The sequence below is a fragment of the Octopus bimaculoides genome, chromosome 8 (genome assembly GCF_046866305.1).
Source record: "Octopus bimaculoides isolate indiv1 chromosome 8, ASM4686630v1, whole genome shotgun sequence".
Classification (NCBI taxonomy): domain Eukaryota; kingdom Metazoa; phylum Mollusca; class Cephalopoda; order Octopoda; family Octopodidae; genus Octopus; species Octopus bimaculoides.
In genome coordinates this window covers 69,762,613-69,782,344 of record NC_142935.1, presented here as the reverse complement: position 1 = coordinate 69,782,344, position 19,732 = coordinate 69,762,613, and the positions used below count along the sequence as shown (strand labels likewise).

At 40.3% G+C, this 19,732-nt stretch overlaps 1 protein-coding gene across 1 annotated transcript in view; it reads left to right on the top strand.

The window, feature by feature from the left end:
- LOC106867808 (atrial natriuretic peptide receptor 1) overlaps positions 1–19,732 on the top strand; it is an 898,165-nt gene that overhangs the window by 535,954 nt on the left and 342,479 nt on the right. The window lies entirely within an intron of this gene.

The window sequence follows — 19,732 nt, the reverse complement described above, 5'->3', positions numbered from 1 at the left end:
GCGAGCCGTGTCTATAGAGCTTATCCCGAACGGGTAGCGCTTCTCGGTAGCACTGCCAGGCCAGGGATCTCTGGAAGTTGTCCATAGGTCCCGGCCCGAAAGTCGTCCTGAACAGGCGGGTTAGGTATTCCTCGTCGACACCCAGGTTCGCCCCGAGATCGTCGTCGTACCTGCCTTCCACTAATCCCCTATAGAATGACTTCGTTGTGATGCAGCCGCTCAAGGTCGACCCGGGACGGCAAAGTTATTGCAGAGCAATACGACACTCACGGTGCCATTCGCCATTCCTCGCCCTCTTTTTGATCCACGACTGCAGCTCGGTCATGGAGACGAGCTGCTGGAAAGCGAGTCGCGCAAACAGCGCCCACACCTGCTCACCGTCGTCTACGTAGAGCCGGAGGTGTTTCAGTCTCAGCGCATGTCTGCGCATCATCAACCACGGCATGCCCAGCCCTCCTTTCAGCGGATGCTGGCAACAAACGGATCGCCTCACCATCGGAACACTTCCTTTCCACAAAAAGCGGAAGAGGATGCGCTCCATTTCGGTGATGGCGCGATCGGGACAAGGCATGACGGTCAGGCGGTATTCGATGACGGACGCGATGTACGCGTTCGCCACCTCCGCCCGACCTTTTAGGGACAGCTTCCTCTCGGACCATTGCCGGCAGAGAGTGGCCACCCTGCTCTTTATCTCGTCCCAGTTCTTCTCCGTTTGCAGGTCCGGACCGAACCAGACTCCGAGCATCTTGTCCGGACCGTCCGTCCAGCGTCCCACTACAGAGGCGCTGCCCGACGGTATGGGCTTGCTTCTCCAGGTGCCGAGCAGCAAACCCACCGACTTATCCCGGTTGATTTTCGCTCCCGTTACCGTTTCGTAGTCTTTCAGCGTCTCGCCGACAAGCTCGATGTGCTCATGGCTAGACGTTATGACGGTGTCGTCGTCCGCGTATGCCGACACGCTCGTCCCGCACCCCAGTTCTCGCGGGATGCCCCTCAGCGTCGCCAGCTTCGGCAGTAGTGGCTCGAGAGTCAATGCGTACAGGAGCGGCGACAGGGGGCATCCCTGACGGACCGAACATGCAATGTCGAAGGGTCCCGATAGACATCCATTGACGCGAACAACCGAACGGATGCCTGTGTACAAGGCAGCCGTCCAGCCGCTTCGAGGACGGTCTCCAAGTATCGATGGTCTACCCTATCGAAAGCTTTCGATTGATCCAAATTGATCAGAGCCCCACCCATGCCAGGTTCCTTAACTACCCTCTCTATGATGTAGCGCATCAGATGGAGGTTGTCATGGATGCTCCGGTCCGGCACTGCGCACGTCTGCTCCGTGCTGACCAGTTTCTCGATGACAAGCGCCAACCGCTTGGCAAATCCTTGGCCAAAAGTTTCAAGTCTGCATTGAGCAGAGTGATAGGCCTAAAGTTGTCTATGACGTCCCCCTTGTTTGCATCTTTCTTCAGCAGCGTTACCGCACCTCGGCTCACAAAACCGGGAATGCTCCCGTTCTGCTGCCAGTTGCAGTACACGGCCGCCAAGACGTCTCCAAACAAGTCTGGTATACAGTTGTAAAGCTCGTAGTGCAGACCATTCAAACCCGGAGATTTGTCCGTCGAGCAACCCGCCATTGCGTCCCTCACCTCCTCCGCCGTGATTACCCCTTTGCAGCACTCCGCCTCTCTTGCCGAGAGTCGTGGCAAGCTGTGCAGGTAGGCACTAAAGTTCACCCTGCCTTCTCGCTCGCCACTCCTCCCGAACAGTCGGGCAAAATGCCGCTGAAACGCCTCGCACATCTTGCTCGGCTCGAGCGATTCGCGCCCCTGTTCGTCTACCAGAGACCGGATAGTGGCTCTGTTACCCCGCTGCGCCTCCGCCAGCCGGGCCTCTCGCGCGGCACCAACACCTTCATTCCTCAGAGCACGCATCCTTGTCCTGACAGCACACCCTTTATGTTTAGCATTGAAGGGTTTGATCGAGGGCCAACCTCGCCGCTAAAACGTCGGATGCGATGCCACTTCGCAATGCCTCTTCTAACTTTATCACTAGCTCCCCCTCTACTCTGTTCCTCTCTACAGCTAGTGCCCTGCTATACCTTATTGCTTCCGCCCTTACTGCTCTCTTGAGAGCAAACCACCATTTGTTGTTGACGATGGCTCCCGTCAAAGCCCTCTTTACTAACGTGCTAATCCGGTCTCTGAAAACCTGTCTCGACGGGAAAGACGCGTTTAGTTTCCAGTAACCGGGACCCTGCCTATGTGCCTTATCTAAGTCTAGCCTACACGTCACAAGTTTGTGATCCGTGTAGCTGACTATGTAGAATTGTGGACATCCTAAACTATCTCTATCTCTTGTCCTACACACTATCCTATCTAGATACGATCTCGACGATCCAATGCGGTTGCTCCAAGTCCACGTTGGCACATTTGGGTGGTCGAGTCGATACCTGTCAGACAACTGGAAGCGTCTGAGCAGGTCTCTGAGGCATTTGCATCCCCTTCTAGTTTTGTCACTCCCCACGTAGTCTAGGTGCGTGTCCAAGGTAGCATTCCAATCCCCCACTAAAAGTAAGGGACGAGACGTTCCCAGGAATACTTCTAGACGTCGAAAGAAGTCCGACCGACCTGTTAAAGGAGGCACATAAACTGCCAGCAACCGAAAAGCGCCTCCATCGCTGCCGTCTACATCTAGGACAACCAGTCTACCCTCCGGGTCCGTAAATATCGTCTTTACTTGGAGATCCAGACTCTTGCGAAAAAGAACCGCCGTGCCACTACCGCCCATCCTCGGCAGACAGGGAGAAAAATAAATGTTAAACTGTCCGCCAAACATGGACTTTAGGGCCCGCGGTTCATGGAGTCTGGTCTCACTAATGGCTATGATATCCAAATTGTGTGACTTGATGTCATTTAAGACGTACCCTTGTTTCCAAGGAGACCACAAGCCACGCACATTCACACAACCAATCTTCACCATGATTCTATTTAAATATGTGCTTTAAAGCACAAAACAAAAGGAACAGTGAGTTACTTACCGTTCGAAAGTTTTGTTTCCTCCTTGGATTTTTCACCAAGGAGGCTATTGTACAATTTCTTGCACAAATATTTTTGACATCCCCCTACCGAGTTGGGGTAGAGGGATTTTATTTTGTGGTGCAATGCTGGTGTTACATGATAAATTTTAATGTGTTTTGGCGATGTTGTGTGTGGGTGGTTGTTTGTTTTGATGTCGTTATTTGTGATGTTTGTTTTAGAGTTGATGTATTTCATCAACTCTGTGTTTGTAGTGTCTATTGGTGTTAGCATTGTTTTTGGTGTGTTATTATTGGTGTTTATCGTGTAGGAGTTGGGAGTGTTTTCGAGAGATGTGAATCTCCCTGCTTTGTTGTTGTTCGTTTTTCTTTTTTTGCTCCTCTTCCTCCTTCCTTTCTGGGCTATTTTCCATTCCTCATTACTTGACTCGTCTTCAGATGAAGACTCTGAGAAATCGGAAGGAGGAAGGGGCATGTTGTATGCATCTGTGTTTGCTTGTGTAAGTGGTTGTGTTGTTGTTTTTGTTGTTGTTGGTTGTTGAATTTTTGGTTGTGGTGTAAGACAATACAGTTTTTGTATTGTCTTTTCTTCTTTCGCCTTCTTTGTTTGTTAATTTTGCAGTTTTTGTTGTATTTTCTTTCGTTGATGTTGCTGATGTTGCTTTTGTTGTTTTTTGTGTGGATAGCGGTCTGGGTAGCAATGCTTTTTTTATGTGTTTAGTTAGTTCTTGTTGTTGTTGTGTTTTTCGGGCAGTCGGATATTCCTTTTTGAGGTGTGCCTCGCTGTCGCATAAGTAACAGCGAGGCCACCTGCCCTCTACCACTATATGTAATTTTTGGTTTGCTGCCAAACGGATGTATGGTGGGATTTTTTTGATTTCTTGTTCGTTTGTGTGGAACAGGATTTGTATGGTCTTTCCCGTCCAGTTGCTTTCTCCAACGTTTATTTTGAGTATGTTTATGTTGTCCATGTCGACACATATGGCCGATAGCAACCATAGTGTGTCTATTGTTGGAGGTGCGTGCTTTATTGTTACCTTTGTTACCTTTTGGCCAAGGTAACTGGGTAACATTGTTATTTCTGGTGTGTGAAGAGTTAGCGTTGAATATTTCTTCGCTAACTCTTCATTTCAAAAAATAACTTGTACTTGTGCAAATTTGTACCAAGTGATATCAGATTTTTCATTCCAAATTGATTTCAAACATCTTTCAATCTTGTCTATACTGGCCTGTGCTGACCTTCTACTTTTAGTGTTTATTATTTTGTATATGATTGTTTCCTGTAATGTGTGTTCAGGTATGTTTAAATGTACTTCACCGCTTTCTTTGGTGATCGACTTCCACATTTCTATGATTTCCTTTGTCGTGTAGGACACAACAGTTTCACTTTGCTTCAAAGCTTCAGCAAAGATTTTGTTTTTGTTTTTGTTGTTGTTGTTGTTGTTGTTGCTGGTGCTGGCACTGGTATTGGTGGCAGATGTGGTATTTGTGACTGTGTCAGTGGTGTTGTGGCTTGTATTCATTTGTCCTTCCTCTCTTTCGCTTGCTGCTGGTGAAGAGAGAAAAGGTTGAGTTGAACTGTTGCTGCTGTTGTTGTTGTTGTTGTTGTGGTTGTTCTTGTTGGTGGTGGTGGTAATGATAGCGTCAGCAGAAATGGTATTGACGTCAGAGACTTTGGAGACGTCGTCTGTATAGTGTTTTGTAACCTTGGTTACAGTTTTGTTTTTGTTGTTGTTGGTGGTGGTGGTGGCGGTGTTAACTTTCATGTAGCTGTAGTTATTACTGTTAGCGGTGAGAATGGGATGTGGCTTCGTTGCTGATGATGGTGATACTGCTGTTTGTGGTGATGTTGTTGCCTTCTGGGGGTGTGGTAACGGTGGTAGTGACGCTGGTGATGGTGTTAGTTTTACATAATGTCGCTGAAGTACAAACAATTTGTATTTGCAAAATTTCGATTTTCTTTTTTTGTTTTTGTTTTTGTCGTTCAGTGTTGAGACTATTACCACCATTAAGACAAGCAATTCTTTCCACTGTAAGAGAGGTGGCCATTTTGAGCCAAGAATAAACACATTTAGATACCGTGGCAAAATATAAACAAGTTAAAATTTATGTTTAAGCAAACAACATGGTTTTCCCACCATAAGAAATGACGTTGACATTTCAATATCCCCGAACATTTTCGTTGGCAAAATGAACAAGAGAACACTTCACTTCTTTTCATTCGGTAATTTTTTTTTAAGTAGCTACCATTCATGACAAACAATAACAACAGTGTTGATGATGATGAACTGGAGGAGGGAGAACACGATAATGATACTGCTACTACTACTACTACTACTACTACTACTAATAATAATAATAATAATAATAATAATAATAATAATAACAACAAAAAACATCCAACGTCAATAATAATAATAATAATTATTATTATTATTATTATTATTTATTTATTTATTTATTGCCCACAGGGGGCTAAACATAGAGGGGACAAACAAGGACAGACGGGGATTAAGTTGATTACATCGACCTCAGTGATTAACTGGTACTTATTTAATCGACCCCGAAAGGAGGAAAGGCAAAGTCGACCTCGACGAAATTTGAGCTCAGAACGTAACGTTAATCTTGTCCAGCAGAATATCATAAGGAGTTAGAACCATCGGAGAGCTATAAATACCTAGGGGTATTTGAAGGTGACGGAATCAAACATTCAATGATGAGGGAAAGGATCAGAAGAGAATGTTACCGCAACGTAGGGGCAATACTCAAGACAGAGCTGAATGCAAGAAACAGGATCGAAGCAATCAATACATTAACCATACCAGTAGCGACTTACAAATTACAATATCATTAACTGGTCAATTACTGAAATATGTAATCTTGAGAGAAAAATACGAAAATCGTTGACAATACATAGAATGCACCACCCTAAGGCAGATATAGAACGACTTTGCCTGCCAAAAAAAGAGGGAGGCCGTGGACTTTTACAAATGGAATCAACAATGAAGATTTCTACAATTGGCCTAAACACCTACCTGAAAAACTCTGATGACTGGATATTAAAACTTGTCTTAAAGCGCTAAAATAAGAAAGCATCGTACTCATTAACAAAACAGGCAAAGGAATATTAAGGGGATTCCAAATACAACAAATCCAAGAATTAGACGTACTGGAAACAAGCACAGAAAAAGCTAAGTATATGAAAACCCGTACTAAAACTGTCGCCTTAGATATTTTTGCTGATAAATGGCAAGAAAAATCTCTCAATGTCAAATACATAAAGAGAGTTAATAATGCCCATGTTGGCAAAGCCCTTACACATCAATGGTTAATATGATGTGACTTAAAATCAGAAACAGAAGGGTTTAACAGAACAGCCCAAGCTCAATGCCTACCTACAAGGAACTACCGGGCCAACATATTAAAGTACGGCAGTAGCCCAACATGTCGTGTATGTAAACAACAAAATGAAACCACTGATCATGTTGTCTCCACGTGGAGTCTTCTTGCGCCTACAGAGTATCTCAACAGGCATGATAGAGCAGCACGGTATATTCACTGGGTAATTTTCAAAAACCTGGTCCTCATAAAAACTGTTGGGAACACAAACCACCGCCAGTGCTTGAAAATGATCACTTCTCACTCATTTGAAACTTCAACATTCCAACTGACAGAAAGATATCTGCGAATAGGCCAGACATTATAATGAAGGACTTCAGACAAAAATCATGCCTCCTTGATATGACTGTCCCAGTGGACATAAATGTATCTGTCAAGACCTACCAAAAACTGAGCAAATATAAAGATATCGAAATAGAAATTGGCAAAATGTGGAACCTCAAGATTAAAACAATACCATAAAGCCCAAAAATGGCAGAAATTTTAAAGACAGTAATCATGGGAACTGCCCATATCCTACGTAAAATACTGTCTATGTAATTTCAAATTTTAAAACAAACTTATAATTTTCTTATCGTTTCTTAAACATTCTCTAGAACAATACTATGTACAAAACCAGATATTTGACACCCTAGGTATTACACCGACACGAACTTCTAACTTGTCTTTTGAGGCCTCTGGGTGAGACTTGGAGTCAACTTGTTCAAATACAAAGCAAAAGTGAAACATATAATAATAATAATAATAATAATAATAATAATAATAATAATAATAATAATAATAATAATAATAATAATCCTTTCTCCTGTATTGTGTATTTTTGTTTGGTGTGAGGGGATGGGAGAGCTTTCCTTGTTTCCCACTAGGGTAGTTAATGTTTTTGGTGTTGTTGCTGGTGGTTTTTTCCGGTGCTGGTGATGTTTGTGGTTTTCGTCCCGGCGTAGGCAGCAGTGGAGGCCGTAGGAGGCAGCGAGCAGACAAACAAGGCGATTCTCCACTCCTGAAACAATGAGGCCTTTTGTCCTCAGTCATGATATGTATCACCATCCCGTTCTAGAGATGGATGTGGTCTGGGATTTTTTTTATGCTTTCGTGTCTGATCTGGAGAAGTATCTCCAAGTCAACTACTGACCAATCCTCCCTGGCAGTTCTTCTCGCCACTATATAGACAGTATCCGTCTTCTCCACGATTACGCATCCCAGAAGTCACCAAATATCTAGTCCTAGGGAGATTTTAGAAATGCGGACGCGGGCTGTAAATTTCCCCATTTGGGAGGGGTACATGATGACTTTGCTGGTTTTGCAGGGGGTCATTGTATGTTTCACAGCGAGTGCTTCTGATTTTAACAGCCCCTCGTTAAGCATTCGATGACACTTCTTAGGAACCTCAGCGCCGCCTCAATATCTACTTGGGCTATCAAAGCCACTCTTTTTGCGTCTTCTGAGATGCATCTGAAAAGTAGCGTTCTTCTCTCCACTGCTTCATTTGCCTCCGATGGGATTCTCAGATTTGCCCAATTGTTCTCTTGTTTAATTAGTTTCCATGCCTCTATGAGCATCTGCTCCCTATCTATGAGGTCTACGCTATATCAGTGTTCGGTCTTGGCTGCTGCTGCTGCTGCAAAACTACTTTTGATATTTTTATTTGTACAGTTTTCGTTGTTGTTTTTGTTGTTGTCAATGTTGCTGCTGTTGCTGCCCTTATTGTTGTCGTTCTTATCGATGTTGCTGGTATTGGTTTTATTGTTGCTGCCGACACTTTTGCTCTCGTTGTTGTTGTTATTGTTCTTGTTATCGCCACAGCCACTTCTGCTGTTTTCTTTTTCGTGGTTGTTGCTGCTCCCACTACTACTGCTGTGGCTGCTCTCAATGTTGCGGCTGCTTTTAGTCATTTCTACCGTGGTTAGTGTTTCTGCTACCATTGTTCGTTGTTCATTATACCATGACAGTCTTGTTCTTCTCCTCCTCTCCTTCCCTTGTACTGTTTCCCATGACAGAGGGAAGGGTAGGGAAGTCTTCATCTGTTGCCATATTTGTAGGAGGGTTCGTTTTGTTTTTCCTCAACTCTTTCAAGATGCGCTCCGCCATCTTGTTGAGTTGTATTAATTCCATTAAATTTTAACGCACACCGAATTAATTTGGTGGGCCGAAAATCGCCCCTCTGGGGGCCTCACAACTATAAAACATCAGTCATAGGTTCCTGGTGCTTCTATTTACGACTTGGAATAAAATAATTGTTGCAAAAGGACACCAAACCTGGTGCAAATAAATATTTTGAAAATGAACTCATTTGGAGCGTTCGAAAACAGGTCCGATGTGTTCTGCAGCAAGTATAATAATAATAATAATAATAATAATAATAATAATAATAATAATAATAATAATAATAATAATAATAATAATAATAAGAAGAAGAAGAAGAAGAAGAAGAAGAAGAAGAAGAAGAAGAAGAAGAAGAAGAAGAAGAAGAATGGCACGATATATAATAGAAGAAATTGACGTTATTCATTTTTTTTTTTAACTGAACAATATTTCAACAGTACGTTTGTTCATAAATACAAGAATAATGAGAACTGAGAAAACAAATACACAGAAATGCAGAAATTGAAAAAAATTCAACTAGAGTTCTTCAACAGAAAAACGAAAAGCCATCCTCAAGTGTTACTTACTCGTAAACGTTAGAAACAAAGAAGAAACGAAAGAAAAGAGAATGAGAGAAATGGATGAGATGTCTTAGCCAAAAACATTTAAATAAAACTAATGGACTCGCCTGTCAAATTTGTTCCCCCCGACCACCACAACAAGGCGTGACGCTAATAATTTACAAATTTATTTATCTTGATGCGCTTTGAAGATCGAGAGTTCAATAGAATCAGAACTATTTCTAAATGTGTTACTTTAATAATATCTTCGTCTTTTTGTCCACCTCTCTAACGATTATGAATTGATTTCACTTCTCTATTCTGTATTAGTATTAGAAGTAGTAATGGTGGTGGTGGTGGTGGTGGTGGTCGTCGTCGTCGTCGTCGTCTTTATCGTTGTCGTTGTTATAGTGGACTAATTGCAGTAGAGAAACTATTGTAGTAACACTGTTAGCAATTGAAACAAGTGCAGGGTCGGTAGACAACAGAATAACAGGCGAGCAGTTATTTTGGTTATGTCACTAAAGTCTGAATTCAAATGGCGTCGAGATGAACTTTGACTTTCTTCTTTCGTAAATGATAAAATAAAGCATAGCATCAAGTCATGCATTAGGGTCAATCCAATCGACTGTGGTCTACTACTACTACTACTACTACTACTACTGCTGCTGCTGCTTCTGCTGCTGCTTCTGCTGCTGCTGCTACCACTACTACTACTACTACTACTACTACTACTACTACTACTACTACTACAAATTATGTAATATTGCGACAATTTTGTACATCATTTATAGAACATTTGTAATATGAGCAAATATTTAACCCATGTTTGTTTGGTCGTTTTGTTTTTAGACATTATTTGTTAGTAGGCGCAGGAGTGGCTGTGTAGTAAGTAGCTTGCTTACCAACCACATGGTTCCGGGTTCGGTCCCACTGCGTGGCACCTTGGGCAAGTGTCTTCCACTATAGCCTCGGGCCGACCAAAGCCTTGTGAGTGGATTTGGTAGACGGAAACTGAAAGAAGCCCGTCGTATATATGTATATATATAGATGTGTGTGTGTGTGTGTTTGTGTGTCTGAGTTTGTCCTCCCACCATCGCTTGACAACCGATGCTGGTGTGTTTACGTCCCCGTAACTTAGCGGTTCGGCAAAAAGAGACCGATAGAATAAGTACTAGGCTTACAAAGAATAAGTCCTGGGTCGATTTTCTCGACTAAAGGCGGTGCTCTAGCATGGCCGCAGTCAAATGACTGAAACAAGTAAAAGAGTAAAAGACAGATTAAAGAGGGTATGAAATGTAACCACGAAATAGTATATAGACTTCCGTTGTCCACTTTATTTTAGCTACTGTTTCACAATGGTGGCGATTTGATAAGAAGTTTGCTACCCATTTGAATAGTTCTGGGTTCATTTCCACAATGTGACGACTTGGGCAAGTGTCTTCTGCTATAGCTTCGCGCCGGTCAAACCCTTGTCAGTAGATTCGATTGACGGAAAATGAAAGAAGCCGTTGCATATATGTTTCACGGGGAAGGTATCAAGTGGCTATTTGTATGTCTCTTTGCGTTTTCGTTTGTTTGTTTACATCCCTGTAACTTAGCATTTCAGCACTATAGATCGATAGAATAAGGACCAGGGAAAGTATACGCGCCGGGGTTAGCTTGTTTGACTGAATCCGTCAAAAGGGCGCCCTAACATGGCTGCAGTCCAATGACTAGCGCAAGTAAACGATAAAAGATAGAGTCTACAGTATTTTCTGTAACCAGGGGAGATGCCAAATATTTTATCTTTTGCTGTCCACGCTATTTAACATACTTCCTGTCAACAAAAGTTCACAGAGTAACGAAAGCTAACTGGGAGATTTACAAGGCTATCATTGTGAGTTACAGCACGTCAAAGATATTCTGAGGACGATAATAAATATGCTTCTTCTTCACCTTCAACTGTATCTCATTTATAATCAACGTGGGGACCTCGCTCATTTTGCAAACTAATACTATCTTACATTTGAGAATGGCAGTAAATGTAGATAGTTATGTTCATCATCAGAAAAGTGCTTCATTTCATCTGACACTAAATATCTATAAGGTTTCATAGCAAGCTACAACCGCTCTCTCTCTCTCTCTCTCTCTCTCACACACACACACACACACACACACATGCATGCATACACGCTCTTTTTGTTTCTTTCATTCTCTCTCCTTTCTCTCTCTCTCTCTCTCTCTCTCTCTCACACACTATATTGACTTCCTCTCTATATTTGCAATATTTGACAAAGCAATCGGAATTACTCCCTTTCGTTATCTCTCTATCTCTTTTCTTCTTCTGTTTCTTACTCTTTCTCGCTCTTTCTTACACTTTCTTTCTCTTTCTGGCTCTTTCTTACACTTCCCTTCTCTTTCCCTCTTCCATCGATCAAGGAGAGATGACGTAGTAGCAAGGAACACCAATGTAGAAGCATTTGAATCTATTTAAGCAGTGTCCAATATTTTTGTGCTTTTAATAGAAGCAAACAATACATAGTGATAACATGTTTTTGAATTACTGAAACATGTAGATGGTTGTATAGTTGGTGTGCCATTTATTATTATTGTAACTTTTGAGTGAGTGTAATGGGATTCTTCTTCTGTTTGAAGTAAATAACTGAATTCTTAAGTTTCCCGCAGCTGCAATAAAAAATATCATGGACAGAGATAGAACGGAAAAGGGAGACAATATCAGGAGGTTAGTAATAGATGTAGACGATGGGGACAACAGGATTCAGGAGAGGGCGACGAGTCTGAATGGACAGAATCGAGTTCAACCAGTTCCAAGTAATTCAGTCACTATATTAGAGGTGGAACAAGCAGGGAAGAGAGCAGGTTTATAGGAGAAAGCGCTTAGGGTGTGTTCAAGGGCAGCTTTATGTCCATCAAGAAATTATGACTCAAGTCAAAAGCAAATGGCAATTGTTTACTATTTCCTACTGTAAAATAAACTCTAATGCCGAAATTTCGCAAAAGAAGAAAGATTATTTTTAAACCGTATTGTAAAGAAAAGTATAAACTACCGAAAACTACATTAAGCATAACGTGTACCGTTCCATGATAAATATTTTGCTTTTCCTTTCAGTGAAGCTAGTTCAGTCGTATTTTTAGAAATCAAGACTATTTTAACCGATCCTATTCGTCACTGGCACAATTTTTTATTGGTCTACAAGTACGAAAAATAAGTGTCATACGATATTCATATTTATTCTTGGTGCGCAGAACACCAAATCCTGCTGAGGTGGTCCCTACTTTTAATCCTTTTAGGATCAATAAATTAAATACTAACCCAGTGCTAGAGAAATAATCATTGCATGCAGATCTTTCACTGAATTAAGGAATCTAAGTACAAGTGCTGGTCTATCATGTGTGTACGAAACTGAAGGAACACTAGAAAAACCACTAGAGAAGGAATAGTAAGATGGTGATGCCAAGACCCTGCTATTGCAAAGGTTCATGTGTACCTGTGTGTGTGTGTGTGTGTGTTGTGTGTGTGTGTGTGTGTGTGTGTGTGTGTGTGTGTGTGTGTGTGTGTGTGTGTGTGTGTGTGTGTGCGCGTGTATGTGTGTGTAAGTCACTAAATAGTGAAAGCTTTCTGTTCTATGATTTGTAGAATTCTGCCATAGATACAAATGTTGACTTCTGATATAGGGACATGACCACAAATTTAGCGGAATTTATGTAACCGGTGCTAAAAGAATAAAAGACAAAGTTGATATCGATGTAACTTGAATTCAAAACCAGAAGAGCCGTAACTAAATCCTACAAATTGTTTTTAGTATTAACTCTCTAAAAGGCGCCGAGCTGCCAGAATCGTTAGCACGCCAGGCGAAACGCCTACAGTCATTTCGTCCGTCTTTACGTTCTGAGTTCAAATTCCGCTGAGCTTTCCTTTGTCTTTTAATTTCCCTAGATGGATAAAATAAGTATCAGTTGAAAACTGTGATCATTTTAATCGACTTAGCTCTTCCCCACAAACCTGCCTGCCTTGTGCCAAAATTTCATATCAGTATTAACATTCTAACAACACGACTGAGAAAGAAAATAAACTAAACTTAAATCTCTTATTGTACTAAGAGGTAATTAACCGCCAAATTGTCAGCAATAAACATTTGTAAAATACGAACCTTTGTCGCATATATAAATACATGTTTATTGCATGTTGGCCGTTTTTATTAACTATAACGGAGGCCTCTTGAAATGATGACATTTATAAATTTCATAAGATCATACGAGATTTTAGTTCTCCATACGAGTTATTAATAAAACTGGTCATAACCTAGCACTAGCTGTTAAGTTTTTATTTGCTTTTACAACTAATAAAACATTTTGCATATAATAAGTGTTTTGTCGAAGAATTTTCTAGAATTTTATCGCATGTGTTAATTAGATTCTGTGATTATAAATAACACGCCAATGTTTTATGTGATATTTTAATATTTTGCTCATTACTGAGATCTTAATTAAAATATCACATGCTATCCTTCTTAACATCTTAATACACGACTTGTTAATAGTTACTTGTTGTTGTCAATAGTTAGTGGCTAATGCTATTTAGTTATTACTTTCTATATAAGTTAGTTTACCTATTTTCGATGTGAATTTGTGGTAGTATTTGTGGTTTCCATGCCCTGCTATCTTACAAAGAACAATGTTGGGATATTTAGTTTTCACTAACGAGAATTACTATAAGTAGGAAAATCAAATGCAATGGAATGTTTCAAATGGTTATAGCTAAGAAAAAAAGATTACATGAACGGTGATGGCTGAGTGATGTGTGTGTGTGTGTGTGTGGTGTTTACGTGCAGGATGTAGGGGAGGTGGTATAATCAAGCTTAGAGTTATATGTCTCCTGAAAATATATAAGAAAGTATAGAGGTGAGTGCCGTCTCCGCTGTAAGACAAAACTAAGTTAAATGTTTTAGTAGAGGTCTGCCAATCAGTTTGGTAATCTGTCATTATGATGTCTTGGCTGAAGAGTCGGAGCACCGGATAAGCCACCTTGAATTTGTTCCGATTTTTTGTACTCTGATTTCAGATACTCCCTTCATCGGCTTTGTCTGTCAACTATTCGGCATCGATAAATAAAATTTCAGTCAAGTATTTGGGCTGTTTTTCTTCCCCCCTCTTGGAATAGTCGGGCCAATAGACGTGATGTACATCACAGCTTCCCCAATCTCTGAACTCAGTAACAAGAAAAAATTACAGTGAAGAAGGAAGAATTCAACCAATTCATACATTGGTATTCGTTTTCAATTTCTTTCAAAGAGACAAAGTTCAGGATTTCTAATTGTTACACTTATCCTCTTTCCCCTACGAACTTAAGGTTGCTGCATCACACCATCACAATTCCTTCCAAATGTGAGTGTGAGTGAGCACGTGTCTGCGCATGCGTGCTTGTGCCAGCACACGTGTCTGCGCATGCGTGCTTGTGCCAGCGCACTTGTCTGCGCATGCGTGCTTGTGCCCACAAACGTGCGCGTTTTATATCATTCTCAAATGCATTTGGTAACATGTAATCCAGAACACTCTGTCAAATAGTCTGGTTGTTGGTGACTAAACGGACAATCTCTCCGAACTTACATGGTGAGCAGATGAAAACCAAAATCCGTCGAAAAGCGAAGAAACTCATGTGAGATCCTTGTTCGTGAGGTCTTTTACGCTGACGAAACAGAATCGTAGATCACAAAGAAGGAAATGTGGCGGTAGATGTGCTTCTATAGAGCATGTATTGACGTTAGAGTTATTATCAGTCTGAAGAAAACAAAGACCATGTTCTCTCTACCTCAAATGTCGAATCAAACATCTTCATCCGGATTCCGTTTGGATGTAGTCGACTCTTTCGTCTACCTTTGGCAATATTTTCGCTAAATATGAATCCCTTGATTGTGAAATAAATCTGAGGAGCAGAAGAAAATTAACCAAGCTTTCGGAAATCTTGAAAATCGTGTATAGTCTGACAGATGCATCAGCATCAAATCAAAGCTCAACGTCTGTGAATCGTCCTTTCATACTCTTCAGAGAATTGGATTACAAATCGTCACTGCATCAAAGACTTGAAAAGATTCCATCAAGGATCCTAAACATCAAATAGCAGTCTCTAACACTAGACACCAACATATCACTATTGAGGAATTCTGAACACTAGACACCAACATATCAGTATCGAGAATTTCTGCATATGCGATCAGAGGATGACAGGTTACCTAAGTAGTTGTTTTAAAGGTTGTAACATGGTAAACATCCGAGACTAACCCCCAAAAATAGTTTTGTGATGCCCTTCACAAACAAACTTCCGACTCTTAGTGTGGATGTTGAAGATCGGAAACAAATGACGGGATGTCAATCGATTTGGAAAGAAGTGATCCACGAAGGTTGTAAGTAATTGAAATACGTAGAATTGAACACTTCATTAAGAAGGCTTGACCTCAAATCCCAAACACTTTTCAACCTGAATGTGTTTCTAACAACAGCAGTTGTTATTCATATGGGATTTCATGGCGACATACAATTTCAGGCTGATTATGCACAGATCGGTCTTGAGCAATCTGAAAGCATTTTGCGACAATTGTATGACAAAGTATATGGATGTCTAGCGGGTCCGAAAAGTCATTTGATTTCACAAAGACCAGATTAATGCCAACAGTAAGGACGAGTTTTTTGTTTGTCCTAAATGCAACAAAAGTGCAAAAATGAAGCAGACCTGGGGAGCCGCATGCATATCCATGGCTTTTTTCAAAATTCGCTAGTTGGCCTCCTTTAGGGTAGTAATGAATTTGTGAAAATAGGAATATGTATAAATTATTAAACACAATTTTGGCTCTAAAAAATATTCAATTGTGCCCGTATTTCAAGTTTACAGGAAGCATATTGACTTTATTTCCCTCATAAATGCAACAACTCAGACATTCTGTCTATAGTGATTTTTTTAATTAGAATGCGTCGTAGTACAAGATTTAAAGATTAATAGCTAATTATAGTTATGTGATACGGGGATAAATCATTGGCTCAAAGATTAATACTAATTTAGTCTGATATTGACAAATAAAGGCGACAGCAACAGATATGTTTTGATACTGTCAGACATATTCGGCGAACACATCTTATTCGATTCGTGACTGGAAGGTAATCAACTTGATGTATAATAATGAACACAATTATTCACTACATTATCATAATGACTGAGAAAAAAATGCAAAGTTAATCCGTAGTTCTGACTCATGTTCCAAACGGCCAGCACCTAATACAATTATATTGTTTAATTCTGATCTCGATGACAAAGTTAAATCAGGCTTGAGTGTGAGGGATCAGTAACTTTTGAAAGCTATTTTCGTTTCTATCGATAGTGATTTTGAATTTATTTATTTTCTTCTTTGAGAAACCCATCAATTCACACTGAAGAAACATTCATCGTGTTATGTGAACAATTCATGAGAGTGAAAGCATCAGGAACATCTATTACTTTCCTCTTCGATTTATAGCTTCTGTTAGAGGTAGATAATTATCTTCGGGCGGGCTATAGAAAGTATAGCCACACCTGCTTGGAGACTGATCCATTCTGAAAAACAAAAAAAAAATACAGGGATATGTAACATACATGTGTCCCTTATTGAGTAATCTGAATAAATGTCAGAAAATACAATTCCTGGAATGTCTCCTTTAATAGATTTCAAGATGGTTCCAAAGCAATATTCTTCTGGACTTTAGTGAATAAATGTCAAAAAAAGAACTTACTAAAAATGTATAATGTAATTGTAACGTAGGGAGAATTGTATTGTTTGCGAGTCTTCTTCATGGAACAAACCACGCATTATTTGCGAAGTGAACTCATAATTATTTTTGCTGCAGTTACTGTTTCCTTGTTATTGTTGCTGTCATTTTTGTTATATCTGTTAAAAATGTTATTGTGGTTGATGTTAGTGCTGTATTGCTTTATTATTGTTGTTGTTGCCGATATCTTTGTTGTTGTTACAACTATTGCTGTTTCTGAACCACAACGAGACCCTGTTTATCAACAAAAGTATAGTATCTTTCACCCTTCCATGCCTTCAATGAATCCAAATATAACAGATTGCCACTGCATAGATTTGACCATACATTTACTTTGAATGATCCCTTGCTAATTTGAAATTTTTGTCGTGCTTAATGAAGTTAGAAACCACATCAAAGTTATTCATTTGCTCTTCCCGAACATTGCATTGCAGCCAAGCTGGAGCATCACCTTCAAAGTCAATCGAACGGATTCTAGCACGAATTTAATTCTAGCATATATTTTATCGATCCGTAAATGCCTGCTTTAGACATAAAGGACACAACTCGATACGACTTTACACAGGGAAAATAAATGCAAACACAGAAACCCTGTTACAAACACACACACACACACACACACACACACACACACACATATACACACATACATACACAAACACACGCACTAGGATGTGGCATTGGGACAGACCAATGTTCCGTAAGACTGCGAAACACACTTCACTACACACTTATGCCGCCGCTTACAGAATTGTTGTTTCCTTTTTGTCATAACCTGGACATAACAATGTCAAATGAATTCCGGAATTCAATAACATCACAGATCTAAATCTATAAAACTCGTTAAGGCGTAGGTGTGGTTACGTGGTAAAAGATGTGCTTCCCAATTTCATGGCCCCAGGTTCATCCCCACACCTTGGCTTTTTGGGCAAGTTTCTTCTACTACAGCCTCGGACCTATCAAATCCTTGTGAGTGGTTTGGTTGACGGAAATTGAAAGAAGATCATCGTATATATATCGTTTATTCTTTACTTGTTTCAGTCATTGAGTGTGGCCATACTGGTGTACTGCCTTGAAGAGCGGTTAGTCGAACAAATCGACACCAGGATATATTTTTGTAAGCCTAGTACTAATTCTATTGTCGATTTTGCTGAACCGCTAAGTTATAGAGGCGTCAACACACCAACATCTGTTGCCATGCGGTGATGGGAGTATAAACTCAGACACAAAGACACGAACGCATTACATATATATATATATATATATATATACGACGGGCTTTTTTTCAGTCTCTGTCAACCATATCCACTCACAAGGACTTGGTCAACCCGAGACTATAATAGAAGACTAAAGTGCCACGCAGTGGGACTAAAACCAGAACCATGTAGTTGGGAAGCAAACTTCTTACCATACAGCCACTCCTTACCTAAAATATGAGCCTCACGGCGGTGAATCGAACTTCAGTCTCTTGCTTGACAAGCAGGGATACTTACAACCATACCACTGTACGTGTGTGCATTTTTATTTGTTTCCCGCCACAGCTTGACAACTGATGTTGGTGTGTTTACAGCTATGTAACGTAGCGGTTCGGCAAAATTACCGATAAAATAAATACAACGCTTAAAAAGAAAATAAGTACTGGAGTCTACTAAAATTATTCAAGGCGGTGCTCCAACATGGCCGCAGTTAAATGACTGAGACAAATAAAAGATAAAGAATCTATAATCCATCTCTCAGAATAAATACCGTAATAAATAAATGTTTAATGTCGCCAATATATCGTTTAAAATGCTTAGTGGTAACTCGAGAAGCCGAGTGAAGATCCAGGCGCACTAATTTAATTGAACAGAATGCGCGTGAATTGTTGCTGTTGGTAGTGATGTTTAAACTCATTTCAGTCGTAATTCAGCAGAATTTAGCACCAACGGGATTCAAGTCCTATGCAGTTCTTTTTTTAATTTTTTTTTTGTATTTTTAATAAAATACATACAGGTCTACCCTATCTAATGTAACTTTACGTTTTTAATAGAGTTGAATATGTAACTGCTTTTTCTAGCACGTCATGTAACTCTGTATAGACTCCATCCTTTATTGCTTATCTCGTTGAGTCTGTCTGTGTTAATACACTATTTCCCAAGGCACCTATGTGAAGAAATTTGTCTGAAGGAACGTATGTTCGATGGGTTTCTCTCAGTTTCCGTCAACCAAATCCACTCACCAGCTGCGAGGTCATAGCAGAAGGTGCCACGCAGTAGGAATGAACTCGGAATCATGTGGTTGGAAAGCAATCTGCTAACCACACAGGCAGTCCTCAGCATTAATTTACCATATGATCTACCGAATTTATACACTATACCAAACAGGTTTTATGTGGCCTGTTGTTCTGCGAGAAACAGCAGCGAAATCACTATCAATTGAAACACACTTCTCACTTGATACCATAATGAAACTGTAGAAAATTTTGTCTTAGATTCATTAAGATTACTCCCTAAGAAGTCAGAATGGTCATGACTTTAATACTTTTCATTATAGTTAAATTTGAGTCTATATAACAACAAAAACAATATTTCCTAAAATATAACATAGATTTCGAAAATGCGGTTCACTTTTTCTTTTGTATTGTTTTGTCTTTGTATTATATGTAAATTGAAACGCGGTGAACTAGGGTCGATAGATTAAGTAGCAGTGAAATACTGGTGTTGATCCTATTGAATAGCCCCCTCCTCAAAAATGTCAGGCCTTGTGCTTATAGTAGAAAGGATTATTAAGGTGGTGAGCCAGCAGAATCGTTAGCATGTCAGACAAAATCCTTAGTGGCATTTCGTCAGTCTTTACGTTTTGAGTTCAAATTTCGCCAAGATCG